The sequence below is a fragment of the Eublepharis macularius genome, chromosome 14 (assembly GCF_028583425.1).
Source record: "Eublepharis macularius isolate TG4126 chromosome 14, MPM_Emac_v1.0, whole genome shotgun sequence".
Taxonomy (NCBI): domain Eukaryota; kingdom Metazoa; phylum Chordata; class Lepidosauria; order Squamata; family Eublepharidae; genus Eublepharis; species Eublepharis macularius.
The window spans coordinates 42,765,279-42,781,449 of NC_072803.1; the positions used below are offsets into that span (position 1 = coordinate 42,765,279).

A 16,171-nucleotide genomic window follows, 5' to 3' on the forward strand; every position below is an offset into this window, starting at 1 on the left:
TCTAAGGTGCCCTGGACTCAAACCCTGCTGTTCTACTGCAGACCAACACGGCTAACCCACCTAAAACTATCCTCTTGTCTGTGATTCATACTTCAGTCATTCCTCCCCTTTGGAGTGATGTCTCCCCCTCCCCATCCTCAGCAATGATCTTTGCTACGTTCTCTTTGTATTTCCCCATGTTCTTCAGTTCTTGGCCTCCAGTTTCATTTGCCTCCCTCCTATCTTTGCTTCTGTTACCTCTCATTCCCCCACCTCCTCTCTTCTGTTTTTTTTTTCTGGGACCCAATCCTCTTAGATCATAGATCCCCATGGGGTTGTAATTCCAGCCCCCCATATCCTAATTTAGTAGAAATTTTGTATGTGTTGCTTAGAAATCATCTTGTGTTTAAAGGTATCCTTCATGGTGAATAGTTGTTGGCGGTGGATGTTTTGCTTGGTCTCAGGACTTGTCCTTTATGCCTCTGTCCACAACTGATTCTGTTTGATATTATTGTGACATGATGATCTGGGGTGCATATCATCTAATGTCCCCTCCTCTCCTCCCCCCCTTGGAATTTACAACCTAAAATGGATAAGAGGAATGTGGTAGTGGAAGGTAACAGGAAGAATGAGTATCGAAGAATGGATGTCAACAAATGCAATCATACATTTTATGACCACTGTTTTTAGGAAAGCTAAGGTGGTGCATACATATTGTCTAGAATTCTTTTATTTGGGGGGGCTGTGGAGGACATTCACAATTGGCTGGTGTTTTGTCCACAATCAAGTTTGGGTGGTGGAAAGTGCTATGAAGTCATAGCTGACTTATGGAGACCCCTGCTGGGTTTTTCAAGGCAAGAGTCTAAGAGAGGCAGTTTGACATTGCCTTCCTCTGCAACCCATGTCTTCTTTGGAGGTTTCCCATCCAATTACTAGCAAAGGCTGACCCTGCTTGGCTTCCAGATCTGGTGATGTTCTTGTTTAGCAGTAGCCAAAGGGTATGGGCTGGGGTATTTCCAAAAGCTGTATCCCATCTTTGAAGATGGCAGTAGCAAGGACATTTGGCTGTGGAGCAGAGTGCCTGCTTAAGTGGGTGACCTCAGGTTCAGTCCATAGTGTCTCCAGTTAAAGGCTCTCTCATGGCAAGTGTTGAGGGAGACGCCATCTGACCCTGAAGAGCCTTTTCTGCTTGACCCTGGAGACCTACAGCCAGTCAGGGTCAATGGGCCAGTGGTCTGATTCTGTGTCAGGCAACGTTTCATGTTGATGTTCATGACAATATTTGTTCTGTCCTCCCTGGTCCCTGGGATTCAGCCATCGTAATTTAGAGCCAAGCTACAAGTGACGCCTGACACAGGTTGGACACTTGTCAGCTTCCCTCAAGTTTTGATGGGAAATGTAGGCATCCTGGTCTTGCAGCTGTAATGGAGAGCCAAACTGTAAAACTAGGACGCCTACATTTCCCATCAAAACTTGAGGGAAGCTGACAAGTGTCCAACCTGTGTAAGGCGTCACTTGTAGCTTGGCTCATAGTCTTTGGTTTTGTACCTTTGGAACAGAATCTCTGAGTTTTAGAAACCTATCTGATGTGACTTGCCTCAGGTTGCAAATTTTGGTAGGTTTTCGTCTTCGTTTATTCCTCCCTGCTGTCCTCCCTCCACCATGGTGTTCGCAAATGGAATGGGTTGCTATTTTCCTGTCTTGGTGTGGTGGGTGGAACTTGATTGAATGACAGACGCAGAAGTAAAGGTGGCTATTTTTTCTTGATAAGTTAAAGGCATTATCAAATCGTTTTATTGACAGCCCAATTCAGTGACTTATGCAGAGGTGCAATAAGCAGCCTCTGAATTTGCATCTCCATCAGGAGTGACTGCTCCCAAGCAGAGCTATGGCACAGTTAACCATTCTCAGTTGAGACCTGTTTAGAAGGAGGCAAGGCAAGAGCAGTACAGCATGCAGAGGTCCAGCAGGCATCTTCATCTGAGAGCAAGGCCTCAAGCTCAGCTGGAATTTTTGCACAACACAAACGTACTACTAATGCAGTATAAACTTTTTGCCCTCGGGCTGTTCTGTGTTGTTGACATTTTGCGTAGTTTGGTATTTTCACGGAAGGAGTTGCTATTTTCAAGGAACAAGCAAGGCTGTGCTTTTCCCTAGATTGGCATCTCTGGTCAGATTGAGACTCTGCTGGCAAGAACCAAAGATTTTTCTTCTACTGTCCCACCTGATCAGAAGTTGCCTGAGGGAGCTGATGTTCGCTGGAGGTATCCCAAGGTTGTGGGCTTTATCATTGTACAAGCATACAAGGAGACTGATCCTTCCTCTTTCTCTGCTGTCTCCTCTGCTGTTGATGCTTGGATTGTAAGCTTTTGGAGGCAGGAAAAGCTAAGAGCAGTGGGTGACTAGCCTCCGAGTGCCAGTGGCTGGGGTTGGGGGTAGAATTAGAAGAAGGCTGTTGCTAGTCTCCTCTGCCTGTGGGCTTCATGGACACGTCTGGTTGACTATGCCCTGTCTCCCTGTAAAGTTCTCAACAGCCTTGTAAGGTGGGCCAGTGTTGCCCCATATTGTGGATGTGGGCTTGAGAGAGCAGAGACTGGCCAACGGCTGTGCAGTGAATTAATCCCAAATTTGAATAGGGGCTCAGTTTTGTAGCCACAGGACTCCAGCACTAATTCTGGGTAAGAACTGTGGGGAAAGGCTTTTAACCATCAGCGGTGTCGAAGGATAGAAGAGCCTCCTTGGGATGCTTGTAAGGAGCAAGAATGCCTTGTGCTCCTCAGGCAGTTGTGGTTTGTTTGACTGGGGGGGGGTCGCAAACCAGGATTCCCCTCCCACCTTATTCAGTAGTAATAGCCACAGCCGTTTCTCAAAGCCTGCTTTATTTTCGAAAAAAATGGTGCATGTGTTAGAACAGCATCTCACCACACAATCGTAATATATGGATTCTTTCCCTTTGTTTTTGCTTTTATTTCCCACAGGTCCCTTCACTTTGTCCTGTTATTATATCTGTGTGTTTTCTTTCACTTGTTCATCCAAGCTTCCCTCCTTGTCTGCCTCCTGCTGTTACCTACAGGGCTTCAGCAATTGGTACATGTGCACCCTATGGACTTCATTCCCCACAGTCCACGGAGGTGCATCATGGTGAAGAAAGAGTCCAGGGTGATGCAGAAGAGAGGAGACTCTCCTACTATTTTCTCCTTGCTTGGACTGACACGAAAAGCTACAGCATGGTGCAAGGAGAAAGGAGGTGGAGGAAGGCTCCAAGGCCAGGCAACATGTCGGTGTGCTCATATGTTTGCTTTTTCCATTTGCTTGTGTTATTCAAGCAAAGGAACTGAAATGTTTTCTTTTTTTCATTCATTTGGAAACAAGGGCGCATCCCTCCTATGCTTACTTCTTGCGCTATTTAGTTCCATAATAAAGACGATGCCGTTTTCATAATTGTGGAGACCGTATACTTGGCTGTTGGTGGAGAAGTTGCATACAGAATTCAAGATAGATGCACCATTAACAGCCTGGAATTACTTTTTTGGACCATATGAAACATACTTTTCTCTTCTTTGAAATATGTTTAGGTTTAAACTTCATTTGTTAAAAAATCTATCTTATTGACATGGTTATCTGCTGCCTTTGTTAACCACACCTTAATTAAAAATATGGTAAGCATGCTGAGACTGGACCCAATTGTGGTGGGCCTGAATCTGGTTTGTGATTGGAAATCTTTGTAGGGGCAGTATGGGATCTTCCTACAGGCAAGAATTGAGTGGAGGATTTCCTTGAGGTGCTTTTGTGATGGTCTTTGAAAAACTAACTGCCAGTGTTGACCCTATACTGGGCTCCTGGCCGTTATCATTGCTAAGTATTGCTGTAAAAGGTAGTTAAGGTCTGGGAGCTTTTCCTTGAGAGCTCTGTTCTTCTAGGTATGCTATAGTCCTTGCAAATAATGTGCTGAAAAACTGATTGCACTCTGTAGATGATGCCCATTTTTCTCTCTGCCTTGTCACTCTTAATCTGAGCTGTGTTTGGACCATATGTATTGTCTTTGCATTTGTGTGGCATTCCCAAATTAGACAATTGGCTGGAAGCAGCACTTATTCAAGTCATGGGCAAGATGTCATGACACACAACATGAACAGAATGTCACATGGTTGTCTAGGCAACGTGATGCTTTCCTCCGTGCATGGACCACAGTTCCCAAGCAGCGATGTAGGCACTCACATGTGCAAAAGTGCTCGTAATCCATTCAGGAAACTTGATTTTAAAAACCTGGGTATTTTCTGAGTATTCAGAGATGCTGCTCACAATTGGTGCCGTATGATTCAGTTAGAGATGTGATCACACATCACTACTTTCTTTTGAGTCTGTTTTTGAGGAACAAACTGTCTTGGCAGTGAGATGTCTTCAGTTAGTGGTGAAGCATTTTCAAAGGCAAGAGACGGGGCTTTGGCTTGCTATATTAAGCTAGCTTTGCAAGCAGAAACTCAATAGCTTTCTGTGAAAACTTGGTAAAAGCAGAAGAGGGGGGAGAATTGGCTTGCATGTGTTGGAATGCATCTAAGACTACGTGTGCACTATGCTATAAGGAAACCAGAATTCTGCATCAAGGGCTGAATTCAGCTGTCTGAACGAAGAACAAATTTTGTAGGCTTATTCTGCATAACTTATTGGTTAGTTGTTAAATCCCTCATCCCTATGAATGGCCAGTAGACCTGCTCAATTCTCTTTTTTTACCAGGTATTACCCACATTCCTCCCCCCCCCCAAAACAATATTTCTGCTAGAAACTTTTTTTTTACACATCGTAGCTAAATATTCTCTTTGTCATGTACTTGTTATCTGATGAATCCCAGATTATCACTGCTAAGGTAGCCAAATTCTGTGCTGCTTGCTACATAACCCCAAAAAATCACGTAAATGCTAATGGATGGGGTTCAAAGTCTCTCTCTTAGGTATTTTAACACTTTCATATGTATTTACCTACCATTTTAATCTGTACATAGTTTATTGTATAATTTTTAGCTAGTTTTTATCTTTTTGTAATGACTATTTTATGGTCTTTTGACTTTTAGAGAGATGTTATACTGGCACAGTGCCGTAATAATGAACTTGAACTGTTCTCTTTTATATTTTCTGTGCTGCACTGTCATGCAGGCTAAATCTAGACCTGATCATACTGGATGGTAGTTTCCACCTTCAGGAATGGCTTGCATTTAACCCAAGAGTTTAGCTTTGAGTTAATGACACTTTTGTTCCTGAAGAGGTGGCAGGTGTGTCCTTTTGTAGCTCCAGGGCATTGCTGTCTTGTCTTTTTTTAAAAAAATAGGGTATAACGGAGATCTGCTTGTTCCCACCAACCCCCATACCAGTGTACGTTCTGTGCCTATGGATCAGTAGCCTCTTATGTCTGAGGACATTGTGAAGACTAACAGCTGATTTACATACTCAGAGTAATGAGATGGTAGCATCCATCTTGGATGTTACCACTTCAAGAGGAGGACTGTGTGTGAAAGACCTATTTGGATATAAAAACAAAACACACTAGCATATTAGAAGGCTAGACATCATATTGAGGTCCTAGTTTTCTGCATGCAGAGACTCTTTCATGCACATGGCACTGTGCATTTTACTATGCAGTTCTCTTCTTCAGTTCAGAATAGCACCGTCTGGAATGGGCTGTACCAGAGATCTTTTGTAGATGACATTCTAAAATGTCATAAGTCGGCTATTACAAACTGCAGTAGCTTTCACTGAAGGAATATAGAGATCTCCAGCCAGGCTCCTTCCTCAAGTTATCACTGCAGGCTTTGGGGATGGGGGGAGGCTGAGCAAGCAGGTCGCTTGAGTTTGGCAGTGCAGGAATACTTTCTACTACGTTGGCGATGTCTTCCCCACTCCACCCCCTTGCTTTTGGCAGTCATGGTTCACAGAAGGAGCTGAAAGTGCTTTGTTGAAGCTCTGTTTAGCTCTTCATCACAGTCACCTTGAGGGCTAGGTTGGGGACTATAACATATGATGACCAGTTTAAAATGGGTTGATGTGTTAGCATAGATGGCAGAATCTGAAGGGGAGCGGAATCCCCTTCCTCCACCAACATGGAACCTTTTAAATAAAAATTGCTTTATTGCCAGCTCTTCCAGAAAGCCCTGGGGCAGGGGGGGGTGGGGGTGGGGGAACTGCTTGCTTTCCTCAATCGAGTCTTCAGAGCACTTTGTGGCATCATTATCACCTTCCATCAAGTAATGCTGTGCCTTCATTTGTGGGACATGAAGATGTGTGCCAGTGTCTCTGGTGCTTTCAGACTGCCTTGTGGGCATCTTCTGAGAAGGGAGTGTTGTCATGATTGGGGTGTGTATGTGTCACCTGGGGAACACATTCCTTCCACTCCAGATCTGGCTGTGGCTGCAGGTGTGGGTGGCTTTAAGTGCAGGGGACATTCTTGTGAACCTTCCAGTTAACTTGGAGGGACAGGGAGGATCACGGGGATGTGTGCTAAAACTGGCTGTCCTTTTTGTTCTTCTTTGGCATCAGCTCAGTCTGTTCTTCTGGGTGGGCTTTTTGCTTGTGTGGGAGAACGAGTGATGGCATCGGGGGAGAGAGAGTTGATTGGGGCCTTTGAAACCATGTCTGTTGTGCAGGGAGTGAACAGATGATATACTCTCTCAAAACCTGAAATGTATTTATTTACTACATTTGCACCCTTCCTTTCTCTCCAATGGGGACCCAAAGTGACTTACATTGTTCTCTTCTCCATTTTATCTCACAGCAGCCCTGAGAAGGTAGGTTAGGGTAAGAATGTGTGATTGACCAAAGGTCAGCCAGCAAGCTTCTATGGCAAAGCAAGGATTTAAACTTGGGTCTCCAAGATCCTGGTCCAGCACTTTAGCCGCTGTACCACTCTGGCTTGCTTGGGTGAAACTTGGATGGTATTGGGTGTGTGTGTGCTCGTGCACATGCATGCACACACACATGTGTGTGCATGCACACATGCACGCACGTGCATGCGCACACACAGGAACTGAGTTCATTGTTCATTTACATAATTTATACCGCACTGATTCATGTGTCACCTCTGCCCAAAATAAAAAGGTCAGTCAAGACATACACATTCTTGACCTCAGTCACTCCCCACTAATCTGCAACATGCGGGTAATACTAGTCTACATTAAGGCACAGTTGCAAAGTTTATAGTGAAATTCAGAATGTTTTGCTTCGTGTGGTGCTGTGGTCAGAGAGAATTTTGAAAAAGCTTGTACATAAGGAAACGTAGACACATGTCTCTGTCTCTCTTCCTCCGTTTATCCGGATTTCTGAACTTGAGTACTGACAAACCTGCTTTTCCTGAAACGCTTTGCAGGAGGCCAAAGGTTTAGAGCCAAAGAGACACCATGCAGGCTCACATGTGACCCAACAGGATTTGAGGACAAGGAAAATGATTTTTTTATGGCTTTAGTTCAAATGTTGGCTTTTTTCTTAGTGTTCCCTGCTTAGCCCTGATCTCATGGCTTAGAAAGAGATTGGAGGAGATGACCCAGACCATATTCAGAAGAACAAGGTGACTGTATGTGAATGTGCATAAAGGTGCATTATGCAGAATTGAATCATTGGTTCATCTGGTTTCATATTGTGTCTTCAGGCTGGCATTCTCTCTCCAGGGTCTAGACAGGGCAAGATTTTTTTTCAACAAATGTTTGCTGGAGGTCCTTTGATTGGAGATGCCATGAACTGAATGTGGGACCTTCCATTAGCAGAGCAGGGTTTCAACAATTGAACATAAGCATCTCTCTCTTTATATGGTCATACCGTTGCTCTCTCCAGCTCTGTATTGTCTATATACTATGGCCGTTTCCACACTGCCCTATTTTAACACATTTCTCCTGTTTCGAAGCCGTGTCTTGCCAGCTCGCTTTGAGTACTCACTGTACACATGCAGCATCTACAGGCACGATTTGTGCATTCGCATCTTGCTTCCAGAAATCCATACACCGAACGGGCCTTTCTTCGAAGGGGGTTCTCATGTTCTTTCATCACAATCATTGCAAGCACATTCTCGATTCCTTTAAATTGGATTGGGTAATGGGAACTGCAACGGGCATAGATTGGCTAGTTGCTGGAGAGGCGGGATTTGCATGCTGATTTGAGAGTGGCCACCCATGCTCAACAAAATCCATTATGACCATTATGATTCTGCTTAAAACTGACTGTATCTATTAATGCCTATGAAAGAAGTAATGGAATAGCGCTGTTGCACCATTCTCAATTTTTCAAAAAAATTATTGGGGATGGCATTCTACTCGCCAAAAACGGAGCATAGAAATCAGTGATAATTGACCTAGAAGTTATGGAATAGAGTTTCCGGTGTTGTCTCCATTAACAAGGTCAGGATTTGAGTGCAGTGGCACCTTACCTGTTTCTCATCGCAATAGCGTAGATTTAAAGGGGGGGGAATCACGGGTCGTTGTTAATTCACTCACCAAATGCAGGGTGGATTGCAGTTCAGAAGGAGGGGAAAGCATGAGAGGAGGAGTGGTTGGATATGTGTAGGTGGTCTCTTAACCAAGCGCTTTGAAGCATTCAAGTGCATCACAAGAAGTGCACAGAAAACCAGCAACCCAAAAGGAAAACCAGTCCAAGCGCATTCTCAGAAGAAGTGCGACAAAACGGGAATGATCACAAGATGTGCACAGCTGGCTAACGATGATGCGGGGATCAATGAGAATAACACCTCAGAATTCCGAGAGTGTACCATTCCGATAAGGACATGTGGAAATGGCCTTTGTCTAGCTCAGAGGTATTCACGCCGCAGCTTGTGGGGAGCCACATTTGTAGTTTCCATCACCCCCCAAAAGCATGTTTACTTCCTGTCATGACTCTTTCTGACCTGCCTTCTGACGGCCCCAGTGACTCTGACTCAGAAGGCGCAGAGGAAGAGCCTGAGGAGCCAAGGCCAGGGATCCAGAAGGGCCAGCGGGACCAGGGAGGGCCAGATGCTGCAGAAGCATCTACTGACCTTATTTCAGCAGCACCAGAGGCCACCCTGCCAGAACCTGCAAAGGAGATCTTGCCACCAACCCCAACGTTAAGCATTAAGCCTCTGTCAGTCAAGACGTGAATCCAGGACTGTGGCCCTTCAGGACCTGCTCCCACTCCTCAAGAGTTGGTGGAAGGCCTGGGCTGAAACAGAACAAAGGAGGCAACGTGCCAGACAGCCAGACTGGCAGCCTTGACCTAGAATAAGGCTCTGCGAATAGCGCTGCTTCACAGATGCAGCTCAGTCTCAGAAGCGTAGAATATGCAGCTGAGCCAGCTTACCTCTCAACCTATTTAGGCTGAGGTTTAAGAAAGCTGCGTTGGTGGACCAACTGGTCCACTAGGCGCAAGCTCTGTGTTCCGAGCTCGCTGCCTGCAGCTCCTTCCTCCAGTCTGTGCTCCCAAGTCTAGCCATCCAGGTCAGCAGTCCTTCTCCAGAGGAGCCCTGACCTGGCCAACCTGCAGACCACAGGACACTTCCACCCTTGGCATGAGGCCTGACCCTCATGAAGGCTCATAGTTTACTCATTCTCCAGCAGTCTCTGTTTCCAGGCGGAAACCATCTGCCCTGCTGCCCTTGCCCACTTTCCTGAAACTTAGGAGAAGTGTCACATTGGGAACAGATGGATGGATTGTCTGCCTCAGTGAGATCCAAGGTGGATTACACAGTGCAAGCAAAAATACAATATAATCAAATAACTAGTACATTCACTGAGCAAAGTACAATAATGAACAATAGTTATGACAATCAGGGCATAACTAAGTTGCTAGGTGGCCTTAGCAGAGCAAGGTCTTCCCTAGCATCTGCTGCCTGAAATCTTCTAGCTGGAGATGCTGTTGAGTTATGGACTCTCCTTCCAGCCTGTCCCACCAAAACTTTCCCACTAGAAAAGTCCTCCAGTTTGCTTCGGACTTCTGTTTAATTTTCACGTTAGAGGACTCTTAAGGAAAAAAAAACCTGAACCAAATGGCAGTTTCCTGAGGACTCCAGTGTGCTTTGTAGACTCCTGCAGCATTTTCACACGCATCTGCTCCAAGTAAAGGATTTATTTATTTTATTAAATGTATAGTTCGCTCTCCCCACAAGAGGGCTCAGAGCAGATAACAACATATATAAAATATGAACCACATTAATAAAATAAAATAAATACATTCAAATATTTCAATACCAGTAAAATAGTATCTCAGTGTGGCAATCTTCTGTATAAAGACTGAAATCTTTATAAGTTGTCTGTGCTAGAGGGAAAATTCTTATTCTATTGGGACACTCTCTTTCATAACAGAAGTGAGTGATCAGATCAGCCTAACAAATACTCTGAAAAATCTGTCCATCCGCCCACATGGCTGCCTCCTCCACTTCAGTGTACTGGAGTGATGTGGTGAAGGCATGCCTTAGGCAAGAGATTTTTTTCAGCCTTCATCCCTCTATCCCAGCAATCTATAATATGGTGGTAAATGATACTGGCCTACCTTAAAGGATTGTTGCAAGAATGAGAGGTTTATGTGGAGGAAATGTGCAGTGAACAGAAAATGCTGTATAAAACTAAGTATTTCCACCTCTCCTTCCCTGGAGTACAACAAAGGGAGCTATGAAGAAGGGGCGGTAAGGCAGTTGATAGGGGGGCGAAGGAACTAGAGGAGATGCTGGCGGCTCTCCTCCCAGCTTCATGAAAACTGGTGTGTGGCTGGCCAGATTTGGATGGATATAAAAGATGTGCATCATTCTCCACAGTGAAACTGACCAGCATTTGGCAGTTTACAGAGCTATTGTGGCCTTGAGGTACCTGTTGCTAAAAGGTGTATACCAATATTTGCACAGAATAAGGTCAAGTAGCATTTGTTTGACTTTAATTTGTCTACTGCTTGCCAGCAGCACTGCGGGAAAGCTGAGAGCCAAGGGCTCCTATTAAAGTCTTTTTCCTCCCCCCTCCTAACAACAAACTCCTCCTTTATAGCTCCATCAACTGGCAGATCTCTTCTAATAATCCCATAAGCAGGCTAAGGAGAGTTGCTTTTCCTGGCCTTCTTCCAAATACAACTTCCAAATACAAACAACTTCCAAATACAACTTCCAAATACAACTTCCAAATACAACTTTGTGTTGCGGAATTCTTGAGGGCTGATAGCCATGGTGAGTGATACTGCACTCACGGATTGTGAGATCCACCACACAGGTACATCCTCTGGTGACACAGGGGGTCTCTAAGCTGGCGTTTCAAGTGGAGAACAGCTTCCACAAAAGTACACAGTTTTTTAGTAAGATGGTAATTTTACAAGGAGCTCTTTACCTGCCCGTTTGCATTGTGCCAAATCAGATTTGGGTCCATCCAGCTCATCGTTGTCTCCTGTGACTTGCAGTGGCTCTTCAGGGACAGAAGAAAGCTGTCCCTAATACCTGCTGTTTGAGATCCTTTAACAGTGTTTGCATGTCTTATGTGTCCATCTCTGACTGCTTCCAAGGAACAAAAAAGGATCCCTCCTCCTGTTGTCTTCACAGCAGCCTTACAAGGTAAGCTAGTGACTGTCCCGATATCACCCAGTGAGCTTTGGAACTGAGATGAAATTTAAATTCAAATCTCCCTGACCCATGTCTGACAATTCATTATGCTGAGCATGTGAAATCCTGCAATTGGTGTGGAAAGCCTATGGAGTGAAGAAGTGCAGATCCTGGCTAGTCTTACAGCTCAGTTGCTTCGGTATGCTGCTGGGCCAATTCCTTCTGGCTTCTCCTTCATCCATCCTCTCTCTGGCACCTATAAAACCCTGCTGCTCAAGTTGCCTTACCTGCCTCTCCCACTCCACACCCCCAAAGGAGAGGTTGAGTCACGAGGGGGAGCAGCTGTACGAGGGCTCCTGAGTGGGTGGTGGCTTGTGATTTGAGCATCTGCTGGAGGGGAGTAGGGCGTGAGGGGGTGGCCGAGCCAGACCTCTTCCTGGCACACTGTGTGGGAGCCGGATTCTGTCACCACACGAATTCCGCGCTAGCAGCAGCCCACTCTTTATGGCTCAGGCAAGCAGTGGTGGCCCACTTCCCAGGCTGCCTCTGGCCACAGCTTTTTCACTCACGAGCTCTCTCACACACACACACGGTTCACATTCTCCTGTTGCAGGTGGATCTGGCTGACAATTTTTCGTGATTTGGGATGAGGTTGTGGCATCTTGGAGATCAAGGAAGCCTCAGCAGTTAAGTCAGGCCTGGCTGGCATGTGTGAATGGGTGATCGGATTCTATAAGTGTTCCCTTTATTGGAAAAAAAAAGTTTCCCTATTGAAGGAAAAAGTCACTTGAGGGCAGATGAAGTACTACTCCCAGTCCATAAAATTCTCTTAGGGCCAAATGTCCTATCATAATGTCCGTACATGTTGTCATGAAACCTTCTGCGGGGGGTGGGTGGGTGGGGTGGATTTCCTTTGCTTGTAGGAATTTATTGCTGCTTTACTTTGCTTTGGAGAGCCTCTGAGCCTTTGTAACATCAGCTGTCACATTGGTCTCCTCTCTGTATGACCAGCAAGCCACATTGTTTTCTTGGAGGAAAGGAACAAAAAGTGCCATGGCCTAGAAGTAAGGTCAAAGGACGGCTGTGGGCATAGAAAGGTGATTAACAACCAAAAAGTGCCATGCCTAGAAGTAAGGTCAAAGGACGGCTGTGGGCATAGAAAGGTGATTAACAACCTACCCAGCCCCTTCTGCTAATACAGCTTAAGGTGGGAATAACTTGATGTGGCCACCTTTGTGAAACAGCTGAAAGGGATGGTGCAAATCTGACTTTTTCCTGCGACAGTTATCATCTCGGGTGCCTCTGCTCTCTTGTTGAGAAACACCCCTTGGGCAAAAGATACATGCTGATGGATAGGGAGAAAGAGAGAACATTGCTGGCCGAGTTTCCTGGGCATGGGTGGAGAGGAAAGAAGGCAGAGCCCTGCTTTGTTTTCCCAGGGGATAGCAGGCAGAAGTCTCCTCTCCTGCCTTGTTTGGAGCATTAGAGGAATAATCGGCTTCTAAATCTCTTTCTTGCCAATTTAGTTCATAGACACTCTTTAGGGCAGGGAAGACTTACTATTTGGCTTAGGGTTACTGGGAATAAACTGTTGTACTAGCTAGAGTATTGACAGAATCGTCCAGAATTCTTTCCTCCATTTACACCTCCCCACCCCCCCGCATACAATGTATTTTTTATCACATTTTGAATGTTTTCTTTGAACATCTTAGACTCTCAGTAATTCTGACAGAGATGGGGGGCAGTTGGATGCAATTGGTTCCTTTAAGTAATGGCATTAATGTGTGCTGTGTGTATGATGGAACACAGGATTAATTTTCCTGGCAATCTGTTTTCATTGTTTGCTTTATTGGTGATAAAGGTATACTTTGCTGTTTGTGGATGATGATGTGGGAGGGGGGTTAAGCAAGAGCTCTGGAGGCAAAGGTGGTAGGAAATAAGTGTTCTGCAAAGCTCCTTGTCTGTCCTTATTAGTAGGAAAATGAGAACAAATGATGCAGGCTGGTTTAATTTGAGTAATATATATGCATCTTACAGTTCAGCTTGGTTATGATGCAGAGGGCATGCTTAACTGCAAATGGGCTTTCATTTACTTGGAGCACAGTGTGTCCAAAGCTGCAGCTGCTCTCAACTGGAGCTAGGATCTGAAATTAACCCCAAAGACAGTGTGGTCAAATGCAGGTATTTTTGCACAAGCATAGGGCTGCAAGTTGTGGAGTTGTACCAATAACAGCGCAGCTTCCTGGCTGTGTCATTTGTGCAAGTGCTTAGATTAGTTCAGTTGCCCTGTGCGGGTTTTTGCACCAAGTTGAAAATGGTTTGAAAGGAAGTGAGCACGAGAGGTGCCAGATGGGGTAGTGGGTTCCCCATTCTTACATCAGCAAGACCTCCTGGGCCTGGTACAACGTTGTGAACTTCAAAATGGATCCATTCATTCTAAAACATGAATTAATAGCACCCGGATCTATAGCCCAGTGACATTTGGAGGCTTCTCTGGGAGGGTCTGCCGTGGGGTGTATAAAACAGTTGTCATCTCAGGAGAATAATGGCATACTTTGTAAACCGCTCTGAGTGGGTGTTAAGTCATCCTGAAGGGCGGTATATAAATCGAATGTTGTTGTTGTTGTTGTTATCCCTGAACAAGCCCTCATGTGATTCTTAGGAATTAACTAAGAGCACGGAGGCTGCAGTACCTGGCAGCCTGAAAGGTTAGTGGCGGGGGGGGGGATTCTTTACAAGTGTAACTTGCAGTGCAACCGTGCAAGCAAAAAAGATAGGATCCTGCTCCAGAAAGCTTATAATCTAAAGCAGGGGTCCCCAACCTTTTTGAGTCTATGGGCTCCTTTGGAATTCTGACAGAGGGTGGTGGACACAAGCACAAATGGCTGCTGGCTGCAAGAGGTGGAGCCAACCACAAAACCACACATTTATTTAAAATATTTACATCCTATCTTCTCTCCCTGAACCAAGGTGGGTAACAAAGCAAACCTCAGGTATGTAACTATTTCAACAGTGCTGTTAAGGAAGTGTGGCCTTGATTTGCATGTAAATCCAAAGAGGACTCCAAGTAGATTTCCCTTTAAACTCCCCCCTTTCCCCCTCCATTATAATCTGATGTTAACAGTCTTGGCTTGGATGGGAGGGGGAGAAGGGCTCCTCCCCAGTCTGAAGGGGTGGGAAGGAGGGTTATGGCCTAGCATCCATGCTGTGGGCTATGTGTTGGGTACTTAGGGTTGCCAGAGCCCCCTACCCCCCCCCCCCCGGGTGGGAGGTTGGAGGCCCAGCACCTACCTTTTGATGTCTCTCTTGTGCTCGTGCTCCCGGCATGCATGATGACGTCACTTCTGGAGAGTGACCTCATTGTGCAGGCCACGTGCCGCCCTGGGAGCACTCCTGCACTCTGCAGCGGGCTGAATCAGGCTTGATTTGGCCCAAATCCAGTTGCTGCGGAGCCCAGGAGGCGTGTCCCCCCCCCACTGGCCACATAAGCAGGGGCAGGTGGTGTAGGATGGGAGCGGGGGACTGGCAACCCTATAGGGACCCCAATATAAAGTTTGAGAGGTGAGAAGAGAAGAGAAAGGTCAGTGGGGCGAGTTGAACCAAAACAGGTTAGAATTATCAATGGAGTTAGAAATATCCATTCGTTATCCAGCCAATGAACAGAAAAATTTCCATTGGTGATGTTTGCTTGGGTAATGAAAACGGAATGGGAATAACAAGGAATACCATTTCTTTCCCTGTGTTTTGCTTTTAGTAGCCTATAAAGCAAGGGGCCCTTTCTCCTCTGTATTGAAAAGGATCACTTTGGACAGAACCACAGTCCTTGAGAATTTCATCCACGTTGAGTGGAAACGACAGTTACAACCTCAATGTTTCCAATGGAAATGAATATAATAACAATATCAAATGAATAATAGGAAAAGTTTGCAGTCCTTAAATCGCTGCTGTGACTGGATGTTTGGGTGTGTGTGGGGGAATTAAGCCACCCTCGGATCATGTTGGGTAGAACTACTAACCCAGCTATCCGAGCGGCTTGGTTGTAGGAGGGTCTGGTTGCCCCTTTCTCCAGTGGCTTTGGGCAGGTCTGACTATCATGAGATGCTTCTTGAGCTACCATCTGCAGGATTTCCGATTAGCCCCGATGACGTGTCCTCCTCTGTAAGAAAAGCCTCTCCTAGTTTCTGATCTCCTGCAGCAGCTGCTAAAGTAATGGCGGGCACTTAACAGAAGGCCCGTAATTAGCAATTTCTCCCTGTAGCGATTCCCATAATGAGGGAAAACATGAGTCTCCCCAGGCCTGTCGACTGGATGCAGGCCCCCGTTTCTTGGTAAGAGGTTCCTGAGACGGAAGAGCTGCAGGCGAGGGTGTGCTCTCACTGGCTAGCTGGAGTGCAAACAACATTGTGAGCTTAGCCAAATATTTAGCCAGCTGAATCAAAAGGGGAGGAGAGTTTATGTATAATTTTTGCTTAACCAGCTCACCTGTAGCCCAGTCTAGGAGGCTAGTTAGAAATCGGTGGCCTTTCTGGCTCACAAATTAACAGATCCTTTATTTCCCAGGTGGAAATGGGGCAGCCCTCTATCACTGCTCTTCTCGTACCAAGGGAAGGCTCTGCTTTGCCTGCTGAAAACTGGCTTGAACAGAACCAGCTCTGCTCTCATTTGAGAG

General features: G+C 45.7%; 1 protein-coding gene across 1 annotated transcript in view; it reads left to right on the top strand.

The window, feature by feature from the left end:
• Nucleotides 1-16,171, top strand: part of NPDC1 (neural proliferation, differentiation and control 1) — a 45,365-nt gene that overhangs the window by 648 nt on the left and 28,546 nt on the right. The gene's annotated exons all lie outside the window — the stretch shown is intronic.